Source organism: Pisolithus orientalis (assembly GCF_024613125.1).
Source record: "Pisolithus orientalis strain OTSU chromosome Unknown F5J12scaffold_121, whole genome shotgun sequence".
NCBI lineage: Eukaryota > Fungi > Basidiomycota > Agaricomycetes > Boletales > Pisolithaceae > Pisolithus > Pisolithus orientalis.
Window position 1 is genome coordinate 46,082 of NW_026260902.1, and position 9,527 is coordinate 55,608.

Here is a 9,527-nt window from a genome sequence, read left to right on the forward strand (position 1 = left end):
TGTCCTCTTCATAAAGAAGAAGGATGGTTCACTCTGCCTCTGCATAGACTATCGAGGGCTCAATAAAATCATGAAAAAAGTCTGCTATCCACTGCCACTCATCTCCAACCTACTCAACTCCCCAAGCTGCACTAAAGTCTATACCAAGATTGACCTCCACCATGCCTATCATCCAGTCTGCATTGCAGATAAAGATGAATGGAAAATGGCTTTCTGCACTCATTATGGTTCTTACAAGTGGTGGGTAATGCCATTCAGTCTGACTAACATGCCTGTGGCCTTCCAGCGATTTGTCAATAGCATCTTTGCTGACATGCTCGATGTCTGCATCATGGTATACCTCAATGACATCCTAATCTATTCACAGGACATGGAGTCACACCATGAACATGTAAAAGAGGTACTCCACTGCCTTTGGAAGCATGGTCTCTATGTCAAGCCAGAGAAGTGTGAGTTTCACTCTGACTCTGTTGAGTACCTTGGTTATGTTCTTTCTCCCTCTGGTCTCACCATGTCCACTGAGAAGGTTCAGGTAGTCCACAACTGGCCTGAGCCACAGAAGGTGTGAGACATCCAGTCCTTCCTCAGCTTCACAAATTTCTACAGATGATTCATTAATAATTACTCTGACATCATTGTTCCACTCACTCACCTCACACAAAAGGGTGCTCCTTGGAACTTTTCCAAGGAGTGCCACTCTGCTTTCCTCTGCCTGAAGGATGCCTTCAGCTCCACTCATGTTCTCACTCATTGGGTTCCTGACACTCTGCTTACAGTTGAAACCAATGCCTCTGACTATGCCATTGCTGGTATTTTGTCAATCACCTGCTCTGACAGTGAACTCTGCCTGGTCACTTCCTACTCCTGCACCATGACTGTGCCAGAACTCAACTATGATACCCACAACAAGGAGCTGTTGGCTATCTTTGAGGCTTTCTGCTATTGGTGGCATTACCTAGAAGGTTCTGCCTTACCTGTCAACATGGTGATGGACCACAAAAACCTTGAGTATTTCTCCACCTCTAAGGTCCTCACTCATTGACAGGCCTGCTGGTCAGTGTACCTTTCCCAGTTCAACCTTTCCATCCACTTCTGACCTGGCCACCTAGGAGCCAAACCTGACACACTTACATGACATTGGGACATCTACCCAAAAGGGGGGGATAGGGACTACACACAGGTAAATCCTCACAATCTCCACCCTATGTTTACACAGGAGCAACTCACATTGTCCCTCCATACCACTACCCTCATGGCACCCATGCTCCATGCCACCATGGTCTTCAATGTTGAGTGCTTGCACTCTGACATCATCTCCACCCTACCATCTGACCCTGTCTCCACCAGCCATCTTCCAACTCTGACTAAGCCTCAGTGGTCCCTTGACTCTGATGGTCTATTCCACCTTGACAGTCGCATCTTTGTCCCTGACATTGATGACCTCCACCTTCAAGTGCTTCAGTTCAAGCATGACCATCCTCTAGCAGGCCATTTTGGGCAAAACTGCACCCTAGAACTCATCTGCAGGAACTACATGTGGCCTAACCTCCACTCTGACATGAAAGAATACATCAGGTCCTGCACTGCCTGTGGACAGAGCAAAACTCTGTGTCACTGCCCTTATGGTCTACTGAAGCAACTCCCCATCCCAGAGAGACCTTGGAACTCCATCTCCATGGACTTCACCAAACACCTCCCCAACTCTGATGGCTACTCTGCCATACTCATGGTAGTGGACCACCTCTCAAAGCAAGCAGTGTTCATCCCCACCCATGACTCTGTCACCTCTGCTGAACTTGCTAAGCTCTTCCTTACCCATGTCTTCTCCAAGCATGGAGTGCCAGCTAATGTCACCTCTGACAGAGGTCCTGAGTTTGTCTCACACTTCTTCTGCTCTCTAGGAAAGGCCCTTGATATGCATCTTCACTTCACTTCAGGTTACCACCCAGAAGGTGATGGCCAGACTGAGTGAATGAACCAGACCCTTGAGCAGTACCTTTGTGTCTACTGCAACTACCAACAATACAACTGGGCTGAGCTGTGACCTCTAGCAAAGTTTGCTTTCAACAATGCACCAAGTGCAACTACTGGAGTTTCTCCCTTCTTTGCTAACAAAGGATACCACCCAAACCTGTCTGTGGTCCCTGACCAAGACTTCACCTCTCCAAGGGCTCATGACTATGTCATTGAGCTCTCTGCCCTTCATGACTTCCTCTGCTCCAAAATGTCCACTGCTCAGCAGCACTACCAGGGTCCAGCAGATGCCAGATGCATACCTCCACCTGAGTTTAAGGTTGGAGAACAAGCCTACATCAAAGCCAAGTACTTCCACTCCACTTGTCCTTCAGAAAAACTCTCCAAAAAGTACTTAGGTCTGTTCATCATCTTGGCCAGGCCAGGTACACACTCTGTCACCCTTAAGCTCCCTGATTCTATGTGCTTGGTACATCCAGTCTTCCATGTCTCACAACTGGAAGCTGCAGTGGCTAACCCTTTCCCAAACTGATAGCAACCTCTGCCTCTGCCAGTGGATGTCAATGGTAACCTTGAGTATGAAGTATCAGAGATACTTGACTCTAAGGTGGACTGCCATTGCCACCACTGTCAACTCTTGTATCTAGTCCACTGGGCTGGTTATGAGAACACTGATGAAGAAACCTCTTGGTTGCTTGCAACTGAGCTAGGTTGCACTTCTGACATAGTCTCTGCTTTCCACAAATGATATCTGCACAAACCTGGCCTGTATCAACCTCCACCATAGTACTCCACCCACACAACCTTCCTCCACAGGCCAACTCCACCCCTTACTGAACTACCTTAAGTACTTTAGAGTTTTCTCCACTTATCCATTTCACTTCTCAGAATCACAAACAAGGTCACAAGTCTATTTCATAGTAGTACAAAAATATACAAACTAAAAAACAAAAAGACAAAAAAAAAAAAAAGAAAACTACCCTACTCTTCCATCACTTGTCTTCACCACCTTCCTGCTCTCCTCCAACTTCTTCCTCCTCATTGTCCCCCTCCACAGCTTCATCCACTTGTTCCTGTCCTCTGCCACCTCTGACTGAGGCCTTTTCCAACTGCTGCCTGTGTGCTTGAGCTTAGCCATCCTGGCCTCTCACCCATCCTCCCTCCTCATCTCTGCCCACTCTGCCCAGGTGCAGTATAGTGCCCACTCTTCAGCTGTCCACTCCACAGCTGCTGCCATCCACTCTGCTGCATCTGCCATCCTCTCAAAGGCCAGCACAGTGGTCTCATGTGCTTTGGCCTGCTTCTCCATGACCTGCAGCTGCCACTCCCACTCCCACTCTGCCCACTGTGTGTGGACTCTTGCACCTGAGGGACCCTCAAGCAAGGTCACTGGTTCTTCCTCCTCTCTGCCTGCCTCCCACTTGTTGTCTGCCTCTTCTGTCTCTGTCACTTTCTCCTTTCCCTTCCCTTGCATCCTCTTCTTCTTCTCCCCTCAGAAGCTCCCTGTCCCTGCTCTCTTCCATGAAGGCCCTGCCACTGCCTCTTCCTGCATCCAGCTGCACATCTTCTTGTTGTGGCAGGGCACACAGGCCCTGGTCTTACCTTGCCCTGGCTCACACTGCCCCACCATCAGACTTGCTATACAGCAAGTGAAGGGAGCTCTCCTGGTCATGGTAACCACCACTGAGGCCCCAGGGACCTTCTGGGTGGTGTTAACATTGTACACTGCCCTGCCTAACCCAAAATAAAATAAGGTTGAAAAAAAAAGTATAAGTCAGCTCTGCCTGATTCACAGTAGTCTGCTACTCACCTCTGCATGGCCTCATCCCACTGAGCCTGGGCCCTCTGCCTCTGTCTTTCTGCCTCCTCCTCTGCCACCTTCTTCCTTTGAGCCTCCCCTTCCTCCTCTGCTCTCTTCCTCTGCTCTGCCTCCAGTCTCTCCTCCTCCACCTTCTACCTCTTGGCCTCCTCACACTTGGCCTTGTGCTCTGCCTTGCACTCTTTCTCCCTCCACTTGGCCTCCTCTCATCAGCACACCTTCTCTGTGAACTTCTCTTGCTCAGTGTCAGTGGAGTCATCAGTCAGGATGACCAGCTCTTCATCCATGACTTGGGAATAGTCACAGACATGACCAGGGGTTGGTTGGGGGGTTTTGCTCTGGTGCTGGGAAGGCATGATGATGGGAGAAAGGACAAAGGTTCAGTATCCTGACATGTGTTTTTTAAGCAGTACTTCGAACTCCAACAAAGCTCCACCATGGCTAAAGCCATTATCCTTGAGGCATTAAAAAAATTTCAAATGATCAACTCATGTTGATCTCATCCTGTACATGTGGCCTTCAGGGGGGGGGGGCACTGTCATAACTGTGTGTTCACTCTAAGTCCTTACTCACTCTGCACCCTCTTCTGCCAGTCATTCACTCACTCTGCACCAACTCCACCCAACTTCTGTCAGTTACAAACCATCTCTGCTCCAACAGCTGTTGGACTTGTGTTGCTCTCCTACTGGACCAAATGGACCATTCTCTGAGGGGTCATGTGACTACCTTTGGACTCCTCCCTGGCAGCATGCAGTCAGATACTCTGCAGCACATGCACCACATGGTCCAGTGCCTGGACTGTTTCCTTTTCCGGATGTTCTATGTTGCCCATTTGTATGTCCTCCATCTACCCTTCATTCATTGTCTAGGAAGTTTTACTTGAAAATTTCTGGGTCTCTGTATGTCAGTTCTGGTTCCAGTTACTGTACCTCCATAGTAGTATAAAAGCATGTATCATACTCCACTGTTCCTCAGTATGAATATCAACTGAGTTCCTACTCCCTCTGTCTCCATCTTCTGCCTGTCAGAGTTATCTCTGACTTTCTGTCTATTTCTCTCCCTCTGAAATATGAGGGCTGAGATTGTGCAAGGGGGTAGCACACAAGCTAAACCCAATGCCCTCACTCTGCTCCACCTTTGCCTCAGTGGACTTCATTTCTGCCAACACTCCACCAGTCAGAGTTCAGTTCTTTGTTTTGGACTTGCTTCTGAACCTCTCCCCAGCCCTTGTCTAGCATCAGAGTTGGTCAGAGTAGGCCTGGACTTGACACATCCTGGTGATGCTTGAGGAGTTTGACAAGACTTCCAAGGATGAAGAAGACCAAGAACTGGAAGATAAATACAGTGGGGAGAATGACAAACCCACCAATGACAGGGGACCAAAAGGAAACCTGGATTTTTGAAAGGCTCCCCTGGTGTAGTGTCAGGAAGAGAGCCAATAGTATCTTGAAAGATAGAGGTTAATAGGAACTGAGAAAGTGTATGATTACAAACAAGATATGTCAATCACTTCTATTGCTGGTTTTGCTTACCTCATTGACCACAAAAATGCTACTGTCCAAACCATCCTTGACTCAGGTGCCAAAATAAACATCATTGACCTGGCAATAATCCAAAAATATGATATCCCAATGCACAAAATAGCAAGACCTTGGGAGTCAAGAAGCTACAAAGGCAAGACTGGAGATTGGGTAACCCATATCACTTCCTTCAGACCCAAGACCTGGGGAAAGACCATGTGCATTTGTGCCTACATCCTCAAGCTTGGAAATTGGGAATCCCTTCTTCTCAGAATGCCATGGCTCAAGGAGCACAACCCAAAATCAGCTGGACCTCACAAATGCTGATTGGCTGGGGAGAACTTGACCACAGTCTTGACAAGAAAAATTGTGTTCATGGAACTGACTTTGCTTGGACCATCAAAATAAACTGCACCTCTATTTCCACAAAACTTGAGGCTTCACACATACAAGCAGAGGTTGAGTTACCACTGGAATATTGGGAGTTCTCAGTAGTCTTCTCCAAAGAAGAAATCCCTCTTCCACCTCACTGGGGGATCCTCAACCATGAAATCTGCTTGAAGCCCAGCTTCCAACTGAAGAAAGGAGCAATCTATCCCCTCTACCTTGACAAACTCAAGGCCCTCGATGAGTTTATCGATGAGAATCTCAAGTGTGGAAAGATTCACCCCTTGAAATCTTCACAAGCTGCCCCCATGTTTTTCATAGGAAAGAAAGATGGAAAAAGAAGACTCATCCAGGACTACTGCTACCTGAACTCACACACCATCATTGATTCCTACCCTCTACCCAATGTCAAAACCCTCCTTGATGAACTCATGGACTCAAAGTATTTCACCAAGTTCAATGTTCACTGGGGCTTCACAAATATATGGGTAAAGGAAGGCAACAAGTGGAAAGGGGCCTTCATAACCCCTAGAGGTCTCTTTGAACCAATGGTAATGTTCTTCAGGCAGTGCAACTCACTGCCTACCTTTCAGAGGTATATGGACCATATGTTTGGAGAACTCAAAAGCAAAAGGAAAGCCATCATCTTCATGAATGATGTCACCATACACTTGAAAACCAAGGAAGGGCTGCATGCCACTGTCTGACAGTTCTTGCACATTGCTGCAAGAGAACACCTTTGCCTAAAGCTCAAGAAATGTATGTTTGCAGCTGAAGAAATAGAGTTTCTAGGGTTTGTGATCCATCAGGGTCAATATGAACCATCAGAAATTAAAATTGAAGCCATCAAAACCTGGCCCACTCTGATGACCCTGAAAGAACTCTGTTCCTTCCTCAGCTTCTGTAACTTCTACAAACAATTCATTTCCAGCTTTTCACTGACCACACACCCCCTCCATGATCTCTTAAAGAAAAATGCAAAATGGACCTGGGGACCTGAACAGACTTCTGCCTTCAGGGCCCTGAAGAAGGCCCTATCATCCAAACCCATTCTTCATCTACCAGACCTCCAGAAACCATTCATACTCCACACCAATGCCTCAAAAATTGGCACTGGTGCCATTCTGTCACAGGCCAATGACTCAGGAGTCCTTCACCCCTGCACCTACATGTCACAGTCACTTACCAGAGCTGAACAAAATTACCAAGTCTATGGCTTGGAAATGTTAGCAGTTATGTACACCCTCAGGCAATGGTGCCCCTATCTGCTGTCACCACTGGAACCAACTTGCATGTATACAGATTATCAAAACATCATGTACTACATGCAACCACAGAAGTTGACCACTTGCCAGGCCTGTTGGCAGGCTACCTTACAAGAGTACCCACTTCAGTTCATCCACATCACCAGCACTAAGAACTCCACTGCCAACACCCTTTCCTGCCACTCAGATTTCAATGCTGAACCCACTACTGTCTCTACTCTACTTCCAAAGGCCATCTGGCTTGAGGGGGGGGTGAGACCCCCTGTTGTTTCCCTTTTTAAGATTGATCAGACTGTCCCCAAGACCCCTAAAGCCTCTGTCCCTGTCTGGAAGGTCCTCCTTTAAGGAGCCAAGAACCTCTGAACACCCACCTGAGGAGAAGACAAAGGATCAGAAAGGTAAAGGACATGTTTTCCAGCTAAATACTGATCTGTACCAGGAGGTGAAGAAAGCTTCCATGTCCCTCTCAGCCCCAGAAATGACAGAAGGGTCTGACAGAGTCAGGAGAAGGGGAAGAAGAATATTCATTCTGGAACCTGTCTGCCAGGATGTCCTTCAGCAGTACCATGACACACCTGTGTTTGGACACCCCAGAGTAAAAGCAATGATGAAGAAAATGAACAAATATGTCTGGTGGCCTGGAATGTATCAGTCCCTCCATAACTACTGCAAAGGGTGCCCTTCTTGCCAAGCCAACAAGGTCAATATGCATCCAACCACACCCCCTGTCACTCCACATGATGTAGCGAAGAATCCATTTCCATTCAAGCAGGTCTCAATGGACCTCATCGTGGACCTGCCCCTCTCTGGAGGAAGATATGACTCCATCCTCACTGTAGTCAATCAAGGACTGACCAAAGGCATGTTCTTCCTACCAACCACTAAAACTGTAGACAGTGTAGGCATAGCAGATCCCTACCACACATGTCTACCCTCACTGGGGTGTTCCAGAAGCAATAATCTCAGACTGAGGCCCCCAGTTTGTTTCCACCTTCACTAGGGATCTCTACCATACCCTTGGAATTGAATTGAAAGCCTCCACTGCATACCATCCTCAGACCAATGGCAAGCCAAACATGTAAATCAAGAAGTCAGTACCTATCTTCACATGTATGTGGGCATGGACCCACACAACTGGCATGCCAAACTCCTGGACAATCAAATGGTGCATAACTTGTGCATACACTCATCCCATAACCAAATGCCATACTCACTCATGTACAGCTTTGATCCTGTCCCCTATCCAACTGGGCAACCCCTGGTGGAGTCACTAGTGGGTGATCAACTTGAGCAGTTGGCCACCAATTGGGATGCTGCAATTATCACTCATAAAGAAGCACAGGAGTGAGTTCTCCACAGGAGATAAGGTTTGGTTGGATGCCTCTGACCTAAAAAGGGATGTTCCATCAAAGAAGCTTGTGCCCTGACAACATGGCCCATTTGTAATTTCCAAACAGATCAGCCCAGTTGCCTACAAGCTCCAGCTGCCCCCTAACTGGTGAATACACCCCATCTTCCATGCATCCAAACTCACCCCTTTCATCAAAACAAAGGAGTATGGCCCACATCAGGAAGTGAAAACATGGTTTAAACCTGTTTAAACCTGTCACTGACTGGTCATGACTGCAATTCTGTCATTCCCCATTTCTCTGATGCAGTACAACCCCTGCCTCCACCAGAACTGGTAGGAGATGAGAATGAATGGGAGGTCAAAGCTATACTTAAGCACAAACATGTGTGAAAAGTTAAGTCATCATCCAAAGAGCCCAGTGTAACCCTGCAGCAAAAATACCTCTACCTTGTCAAGTGGCTTGGTTACCCACATTCCCAGAACAGTTGGGAAAGTGAGGACAACCTTATAAATGCCCCAGAGTTACTCAGGGAGCACAAACACATTCACAACCTCTGAACCACAATGTCCTACACCCCCAATACCAAAAACCCCAGCTCAGACTACTTTGACAATGATTTCCATGCTGAAATCAACAAACCATATGATCCATCCCATCCCTACTTTGATCACTATGCCAGTACCCCTCCTTGCCTCTCAGAACCACCAGTCCACTCCCCTGGAGCACTATGCTCCTCATCCCCCTTGGTATCCCCCAACTCCTCATATGGTGGTGCCTACCAACCTGCTTCATGACTCTGTCACCTCCACCATGCACCCATACCTGTACCCAGTCATCTGCTCGGCCCCTACCACTCAGTGAGCCTGCAAGGATGCCCACAAGGGCAAGTCCAAGGCCAGGGAGCCATCAGAGCCTCACTATGACACCTCTTTCTGATCCTGCAATACTCCCCCACTCTCCCAAGCTGCTTACAGATCACCAACCCCAGCCTCTTGCCCTGGCTCATCCACTCCAGAGCCTTATGTCACACCAGCCATGCTCCAGGCCCCCACAGTCACCCCCTCCACTCCTGCCACCACAACAAACAGGTTGGCTCCTGAGGCAAGCCTCTTCCTCAGTTATGTGCAGCTGCTTAATGACTTTGAGCACTGGGAATCACATGGCTGGAGAGCAGGAAAACACCACAAGCATCTATGGATGCTGTCTATGG